The sequence below is a fragment of the Aythya marila genome (genome assembly GCF_965140915.1).
Source record: "Aythya marila genome assembly, chromosome: 1".
In the NCBI taxonomy this organism is placed as follows: Eukaryota; Metazoa; Chordata; class Aves; order Anseriformes; family Anatidae; genus Aythya; species Aythya marila.
Window position 1 is genome coordinate 127,069,913 of NC_139042.1, and position 10,041 is coordinate 127,079,953.

Here is a 10,041-nt window from a genome sequence, read left to right on the forward strand (position 1 = left end):
GCCAGGTCACAGGAAACCTTGTAGGAGAGGAGCACACTACCTACAGCTGTACTTTAGAGGTGAAATAGTGATCCCTCTTTCCTCTATCATTTTCAAATGAAGATGAAAAATAGCGTCTGGAAAAGCAGGACCCTTCTGATAGGGACTAGGGTGGACTGGGAGAATAGGATGGAGGCATAACTAGAGTATTGGCAGTTTGTGACGTGCAGGTGGAGGTGGTAGCCTTGCAGAGCAAGGTGTGGGAGGAGACTAGTGGAAGGGCTGCAGGATATGAGTGAAACTGGCAGAACTGTGTGGGAAGTGCAGCACTGGAATAAAAGAATGGCTCCAATGAAGGAGTGAAAAGACATAGATGGCTTAAACTAATAGGAAATGTATTGCAGAAAAACGTTCTTCTAGATCAGGTGTATGGTGGCTCCAACAGGTACTTGTGCATTCAGATTGCTGCAACTAGTAGCAGAAAGACAACTGCACATAGAGCTCATTTGCAAAGATGAGCATCTGGTGAAGCTGTGGTTATTTAACTACCTCTCTCTCCATCTAGTTCTTTCATGCATAGTCATTACTACAGCCAAGCTCCCTGGCATCACACACAAACGTTGTGGCAGAGTGAGGAAGTAAATAGTTGTCATAGGCGTGGTCCCTCTTTTTCTTAAGAGGTATTCTTGGCCCATGAGCAAAATAATCATATAGTCAAAGGAGGCAATCACCATGTACAGTCAATCACCATGCAGATATTAAAGGTGATAGAGCCAAGTATTTCACCCTGGAGAGAAGGCTTAGCGGGGACCTCATCACGGAATTCCAGTACTTTAGGCACTAAGGGTGCCTAAAAGAGGATAGAGGCTCTCTCTTCACAGAGAAGAAAAAGCTGCACCATGAGAGGTTTTGTCTCGATATAAGAAATAATATATATATATTTCTTTACAGTGAGAATAATCAGCCACTGTAATAACTTCCTCAGGGATGTGCTAGAATTCCCATCACAGGGAGCTTTCAATATTCTTGTGGAAAGGGTGCATCTAGGCTCCTTTTTCCCACAAAAGCCTGGGCCTGATGATCTTTCAAGGTCCCTTCCATCCTGCACAGGTCTGTGGTTCTATTTAGGAGAGATCAACCTGAATATAACAGGCAAATGCATTACTTGATGAATGTAAGTGAAAATTATGTAATGATGCTAATTCAATTAGAATCTGAAATAAATATTTTTCAATTTTACTGTGGTTGTTCAGAGATAACATTGGAATATTTCAGGTCTCGTGCACATTTTATTTGCTCCAAGGGACATAGAAAAGGAGCGGTGATGGGTCTGATCATATTTACTTTTCATTATTTTGCATTTATTTGGTATGTTTCGTATGATAGTCATTAAAAAAATACAGATCTATTCAGCCTCACAACAGCCCAGAGAAGTAGTACTTATTGTCTCCAACCTGCAGATGAGGAAACAGAGGCACAGAGATGTGAACTGTCTTGCTTTGTGGCCATTTATGGCCACACACCAAATTAGAAGCAGAGTCAGAAAAAAAGGAAAACAGAAGAAGAAGAAAATAAACAAACAAAAAAAGCCTTATTCCCCTCATCTCTAGCACTTCTAGTAACATGATTATATCCACCAGACAGAAAATTTGAAACATGGATTCTCTATATCCATATTATCTTTCATTAATGAAAGAAACTCCTCATTGTATTTGAGAACACAGCCACATAACATTTTGGTGTTCTGCCATTTGCAGACTGGAAAAGCTCTGATTTCTTTGCCAGAACCAGCAACAAGAAGGTAGCTCCTATTCTGACATACTGCCAAGAAAACACTGCAGAATTGTCTTTGAGCAACAGCTCTGTTCAAAGCTCTTTGATACATTTATCAGTGCCTTCTTTCTCTCAAACAAAATAACAAGTCACAGTGCAAGCCTGGTGAAAAAAAAAAAAAATGCATCTTCTTCTTGTCATTTACATTTTGTCAGACTTTTTGGCAACTTACAAGTATTTAGTATGTGTTCCTTTTTTCTATTATGGAGATGCTTCGTAAAATTTGCAAAAGGATTCAAATGGTTTAGAAACCTCATAAAAAGTAGAGATCAAGAGACAAAGTGAACTAGTCTAACCCAGTGCAAGTGAAACAGAAACCTCCCAGCCATTCTGGTTTTCAGATAACTGTTACAAGTATTTTCTTTTACAAACTTATTTCAGTCAAATTACTCAAATATCCACTGATTATGTAAGGTATTTATTTGTCTGCCTGATGGCATGTAGGAGTTGTGAATCTCCAACATGTAGAAAAGACATTGAAACGTCATCCTACTGGACAGATTTAGTCCTGTTAGTGCAGGACCCAAGACACCAACATCAGTAGGATAAACAGTTATGAAGTCAACAGGCTATAGCCAAAACTTGACTCTTCTGGGGTTTACACTATGAAGGAGAATATCCTTATCCTTTCAGGTAGATGTCACAAGAGCTCTGTTTGTTGAAACTACCAAAAGCATGAGTCAAATTAATATAGCCTCCCAATGTAAAGAGCAAGACTCTCTTTTGCCCAGCCCTGCATGTTGACTTTTGTACTGGTCTATCATACCAGTGTAGGAAAAAGAAGTGTGAAGCTGTTTGGTACTGAAGCATTAGTCCCTGCTGCATCTTTCTGCTGCTGGAATTCTGCACTGCAGTGTTTTCTGGAGAATCTGGACAGATGCCTAAGACAACTTTTTTTCCCATTCAGTCCAGAAAGAGCATTGTATCCTCTCACAGGACAGCTAGGACATAACTGTCTGTCTCTGCATATATGTTTGAATGTACATGTGTGCTATATGTGTAAGTTAACAACAGTGATATATTTAGAAAATTTAAAAAAAAAAAAAAAAAAGTAGACTTCAAATGTTATTCCTTTCTTTCATGCAATCTTTTGACCTTTTAATCCCATTAAAGACCACTCATTATTTCCCAGAAGGAAGGGAAAAAAATGTGGGTTTGCTCCTTTCCAACCCACTTTTCATTTTGTAAATGTCCATCTTCTCTCCAACTTCTGCCATGCAAAGAGCTTCACATCACCATTGCTCACAGGCATGTCAACAGAGAAAGCTAGGGTGGCAAGGACAGTAACTAATAAACTTCCCTGGAAAGGGAAGTAACAACGAGCTTCTAAATGGAAGGGAAAAGCACCTAAAGAGACATAAAGGACTTAGTGGAAGAAAATTCTAGATGCTTGATTCTGCTTTCACTGATACTACTGAATAATTTCATGTTAGCAGACTGCATTAGAAAGCAGAGACAAGATTCTGCTCTAAACTACATTCATGGCGCTGACGTTGGTAGAGTTGCACAGGGGCAACTGACATAGATATCTTGGCTTGTCTGCAAGCACCAGCTTAAACTGTCTCTCCTTCTCCAGCAAAAGAACATGTAATTTTAAAAAATAAAATAAAATAATAAAATTAAGTTAAATTAAATTAAAAATAAAGTAAAATTAAATTAAATTAAATTAAATTAAATTAAATTAAATTAAATTAAATTAAAAAGTTTTCTTTGTGCTAAAAAGAGTTTAAGCAAGTATTGTTTTCCTATTGACTTTAACACTTTTTTAACTTAGTCAAAAAAGTTTGCATCAAAATAGCTGGGAGTTGTTTCAACTAAACCTGTGCATTATTACTAAATATTATTCAATTTATCTTTTGTACAAAGAGATAGTAGTAGATTTCATAATTACCTAATTTCATTATTATTTGCAAACAGAACCAGAACAACACAATTAATTAGCTACCTGTGTAGAAGATTTGAAGACAAACAACAATATACCAGTCAAGGAGAAATAATATTTAAAAAAAAAAATGATTTTAGCCTTTTTCTGACCCGAAGAAAAACGAAAGTAAAATATACATTAATTAAAAATACTAAGATAGAAGTCTGAAGAAATGTTATTTTTAATTGAAGGGAAGGTTTATTTCAAATAAATTATTTGCTGTTAGTTAATTGCTGTTGGCGAGCAACATTTTAAAGGTCCAAAGCACTAAGAACTGCTAGGTCTGGCAGAATGCTGCTTGTTCACATCTGCTCCTGTAGGAAGCTGATAAGCAAGGAATATTTTATGCACATGATATTTTCTTTTACTTTCCAAAATAGCTGGAAAAATTAACACTCTCATAAGTTCTCAGATGAAAATCAAGTTGAAAATTCCACTCCAAAATATAGCTGAGTATTGGAATAAGTGGATATTCCACACTTTCGATACCTACAATGCTGGAAAAATTTAAGCTTTTTGTGTCCAAGAAAAAAAACTGTTCCTGTCCAAAGGTGATTTTTTTTTTTCCTTAGCGGGAGTTCAAAATGAACCCTAGAAAGCTAGGTGGTAGTGTGCAAGTCCCCATCACAAATACTTTAGCATATTGGATGGTCCCAAACTCCATTCATATTTCACTTCCCATTTCAGCCATAATCATATATCAGACTGGAAAATGCTGTTGAGAAGTAATTAATATTGGATTTCAGACTGGATAGATCCCACTCTATGACAACCAATTTAAAAGAATAAAAAGCAAGTCTGATGCATCTGCTTTTGTGCTGTCAGCTGGGAAATGGTGCAAGATTTAGAAAGCAGGCTGAGAACTAGGTGTTAAAAAATGATCTGGGTGCACTGATATTTTATGACAGGTTTTATTGGCCAGCAAAGCATTAGATATGATCTGCTTGGCTAGGTGTGATACATGTCCCCATGTCAGGGTGTTTGCAGCCCTCAAACTCCTATTGAACACTATATCAGATTATTAACAGATGGCTGTTAACAGCTCCTGAGAGCTTCCCCCCTACATTTCCAAGCAACTACGCCTTCAGTGAAGATGTCTGCACAGCTTTAATTATCCAGGCCATCCAAAGAAGTCAGATCACAGTGCAAAATTCTTTTCTGGCTTTATGACAAATATTGTCAAATGAAATGCACTACAGCTACAAATCTTTACCAAAGAGTTGGATTTTCCACACTTTTTTTAAATTTTTTTTTTATTTTTCCCTCCAGGGTTTTGTTTCCTGACACTAAATACACAGCAGGACTGCTTCAAATTATATGTTTTTGTGAGAAAAATTCAGCCCCTTTTAGGCTTTTAACATATTACCAGCATTCTAGAACAGAAAGCTAACAAGGTTTCCACAAACTAAGTCATTAGGAGAGATCATCAGGTGGCATTGTGCTTGTATGTGTATTTATCAAAATTAAAAATACATATATTAAAAAAAAATAAGGTTTAGGCATCAGTCTAACAAAACTGAAAATAACTAATAATAATAATAATAATAATAAATTTAAAAAAAAACAAACAAGCAAGTAGGTGATGGACCAGTTTCCCATCTTGACATCTGTGGTAACACATTTTTGTAGCAATACCCGGGTAACCACTTTCAGAAACAGAACTATACTTTTGCAGATTTCCTTTTGTGACCACCCTCCCCTGGCTTGGCACCTTTTCTTAATATAACATTATCTTAATCACACCAATGCCTTCTCAAAATGCATTTGATCTCTGTGCTTCCTGAAGAACTGGGGACTGATGGTCACACTCCGTTTCTGAATTTTAGACTTGTTAGTGTTAGGTCGGAGGTTGGATTCAGTGACCTTGCAGGTCTCTTCCAACCTAGATGATTCTGTGATTCTATGAATGCAGCATGTTCTTTTCCCGTCCCCATCCCTCTGATGCCCAGTGAAGCAACTTGACAGTGCACAATGCCTTTACAACAATGCTGTGCCAAAATATTTATTTTTCTCTTAGAATGTATAAACATCGCTTTTCCTTCCAGAGCCCAAGTAATTTCCCATCCCTACAGTGCTGCCAGTATAATTTGTGGATCTAATAGTTGTGGTAAAGACACAAATGTTAAAGTGCAGTAAAGGCACAAGTAGCTCAGACCCTTCCTTTTATTCCTCAGGCTCTACAGGGAAAACAGGTAAAAAATTTCATGTGCTGGTATATTCTGGTATATTCATGAGGCGTTGTCATACATATTAAACAGTAGAGTGCTCCTAAGAGGCTGCAACAGCACCCATATGAGAGGCATTTACATGCCCAGAATCCTGCCTGGGGAGAAATACGGAAAACAACAGTATTTATCAGAAGGTATTTGAACTACCTTTACTATTTCTCTCACATGCTGTATTAGTTTCTGTAAGTCAAAATGAATAGCTATTAAAGAAAACCAGTGAGCACAAAGGAGTAACATCTGCAAAATGTTTATTAATTACTGATTTGATTATGCTTTTAAAGTAAATTCCTTTTGTATCTGTATGATAAGCACAGTCACAGAAGGGCTCTCTGACTGGAGAGTAAGTTGCAGTGTGTGGCGTAGGGCCGAAGATTCTGTTTTCTGTACTGTAAGGTACAAAAATCTGGAAAATTGCTGAAATGCCTGCTGAATTTTTTTAAATTCTCCCAAGGTGACTGAGATGAACATTTTGAAAAGCAGAGAGGCTACAACTGCTGTAGGATTTTTTTCTAGGTATGTTGTATCTCTTAACCCTAGTCTCAGTAGCATGATTTTCTCTGCTTATTGTGGGGCTTGCCTTAGAAAGCCTTTGTTCACAAAGATGAGCTAGTGCTTATGTATAGCCAAAGGAACAAAAGTCTTCTGTTCTGAAAGCAGCTTGGTGTCCTATGCAATCCTGTTTCATCTGAAATCTGAAACTGGAATCAGGAATCAAATACAACTTTTATATTCTGCTACAAAAGACACACTAAGAAATGGTACATTGCTTACTTCTCTAGATAGACCTTGAGTCTTTGAGTTTATAAGAATTCAGCATGCAAGAAGCAGATGGGAGAACCATACCAGGCTCTGCTCCTTCACAGCAGAGAAAAAAGCAGTTAAAGTTAATATTCTCCAAAGAGGGAGCCCAAGAGTTGTCAATGCTGCTGTAGTTTGCACTACATAATACATCCCCGGATTGCTTCATAGCCCTGGAAATGGGGACTAGTAGGAACAGAGGGTAAAGCCCGTCAAAAGGAAGACTTTATGGTCATGGTACTGGGAGCTGAGGAAGACAAAGTGGTGACAAAGGAGAAAAATATGAAGCAGGACAAAGACCGTATCAGTGACACACTCCTGATTGATGTATGTAGGCCTGGGACTTTGGAGAAGTTTCTAGACTCCCAGTCACTCAAAGGAAGTATACAGTCTGTCTAAGGAAAGCTCCAGGTATCCTGAAACAAGGATTTCCTTTTTAAACAAAAACTTCTTTGACATAAAGAAATATAGTTATGTTTCCTCTTATATGTTCACTTAACTCTTCAACAGTGACTAAGCTCCCAGCTCTACACGATGCATTGCACATTCTGATAGTGTGCATGTCTGCATTTTCTACAGCAAACACCAAGGGCAATGGTATTGCCAACCATTCCATTCAGGGAAGTGGTTGAATCACCATCTCTGGAGGTCTTCTTAAGAAATGTGTAGATTTACAACTTAGTAGCATGGTTTAGCGGTGGACTTTAGTACTAGGTTAAAATTTGGGCTAGATGACATTAGAGGTCTTTTCCGAACTGAATGGTTCAATGATTTTATGATTCTATACTCACACCCTTGCTTTGCTGCTTTGGATGGTGGGTGAACTACTTGGTAACAGTACCCTGCATGTCATCATTGACAGTGTGATGATCCCCACATTTCCCCCATGGCACTCTGCAGCGATTCACCATTTCTCTGTTTACACCTCACAGAGTGTACTCTGAGCAATAATGTGTTGCCACCCCTGAAACCTCTAAATCTTGGTGAGACTGATTTATTTATGGGGAAAAGGAAATGCAAGCAGCTTTCTGAAATCCTGTAGGGGAACAAACAATATCTCACACCTCATTTTTGGTAAGTAGATTCCAGGGAAGGGGCCATGAGTGGTGAGTCCAGGACAGAGACATTCTCTTCTGATTTAACTAATAATGTTCAATTAAAAGCAGTACTTGCTATATAAATTCTGACCTAGGACTCTTCAACAAAAGTCTCACTTTGCAAGCCAGCAGGTCCTATGAAAGGCTACAGATACCACCCCTACAACATTCTCATTTTGCAGCAAAGGCAGAGCTCTGAACAGGAAGAAGGACTCACTCACTTTACACACCTATCAAATACTAACCCCAAACAAGCTCTCTGGCAGAGAATTTCAAATTTCACAACATGAAACAAACCAGTTTGCTGCTGCTTTTACCAGCACTCCTAGACAGGAACGTTTGCAGACGAGATTCTTGGGGAAACATGGCCTCACTGAAGTCAATGCAAAAAGCCCCTTATAAAAAACACATACTTCTAAAGCCACTTTTATAAAGTCTTATACAGTTCCTATCACAACTTCAAGCTGTAGAAATAGTAATATGAATTCTATTTATGGAATAATTTATATTGTAATGATACTAACGTTATGGTGTACTAATGCCTTATGATCTGTGAGAGTGCCTAGAATTGCCTGAATCCTGTAAAAAATGAATAGAATATGTACTTAAGTGGATTTTGTCGGAAAATTATTTGCTTTGTTGTTAAACTATGGATGAAAGCTAACTGTACTGAAATGTCTTGGAATAAATTATGCAGCCCTACAGTATCGTCGAATTAAAATTAGTGAAAGATGAAGTAGTGCTAATATAAAGTAGAACGAAGTTTAGGAAAGAAAAACAAAATAAAACAAGTAAACAAAAACAAAACAAACAAACAAAAACAAACACGACGTTTTGGTGTGAGAAAATGCAATGATGTCCAAGTTCCAGCAGGTGGCAGCTGAGTACGGGTTTTTGAGTCATAAGTGGCCCCCTCGGCTCTCAGGCGGGGGACAACTTTTCCTTCCCACTGGGCTCAACAGGGAACCCAAGGTTTCCAGAGAGAAGAAGCTATACAGCATGGACCTTCGCTCTGCACATCTTTGGAGGGACTCACCTGCAAAACTGCAAATAATCTTGCCTGTTTTCATTGCAAACCTCGTACAGGATTTATTGGACTCAAAAATACTACAACCCCATCCTACAGGAAAGATGGAGAGAGACTCTTTATAAGAGAGTGTAGCAATATGACAAGGAATAATGGCTTTGAACTAAAAGTGATTAGATTTAGTTTAATGTAAGAAATTCTTTCTTATAAGGGTGGTGAGGCCCTGACACAGGTTGCCCAGAGAAACTGTGGATGCCCCATCCCTGGAAGTGTTCAAGGCCAGGTCAGATGGGGCTTTGGGAAACCTGGTCTAGTGGAAGGTGTCCCTGCCCATGGCAGGGGGCTTGGAACTGGGTGATCTTTAAGGTCCCTTCCAACCCAAACCATTCAAAGATTCTGTGATTCTATGACTGAAATCTCCCACAGTTTAGATTGCTAGGTAGTGGAAATGCAGATAATACAGAGTCTTTCAATACAAGAAATTGTTGGCTACTGTAAGGAATTCTCTGGGCTTAGTAAATTAAAATGGTTGCTCTTTAGGTTGCTCTGTCTTGTGCCATTGAAAAGATCTAAAAGAGATATTTTTCATCTTAAAGATTTCCTCCTCCTCCCTCACTCCATTTTGTGCTATGTGTGGTTCAAGGGTCTGGCAAATCTGTTCCAGCTTCCAGCACAATTCTTTATGAGTGTGCTGTGGAATACTACTGAGATGTTTTCATAGAAAGTGTTAGGAATCTGTTGCTTTCAATATTTCAAGCTCAGCCAGACAAAGAATGTAGCAACTGTAATATAAAACATCTCTCTGGGAGCAAAACAAGCTAGTACATTTATTTCCAAGTAATTATACCAAGCACTTAACTCACAAAATTGAAATCAATTTTGCATACAGCAGAAATCATATAAAGGATAAACACTGACTTGAGGAAGAACTTTAGTCCTATTTTATGAATCTGAGGCTCCATCTAGACAGATGCTTGAGGGAAGAAGCATCAGACTTATCACACTTCTCAGCAAGCTGGATCTAAATTCTGCCCACCAGTCCCTGAGTTCTTTACTGTTCAGTTGCCACTGACCACACAATCTAGGGCAAGATATTCTTCATTTAAAACACTGATTTTTGAAACAAATTTGAATATAGAAAGCAAGGTTATATTC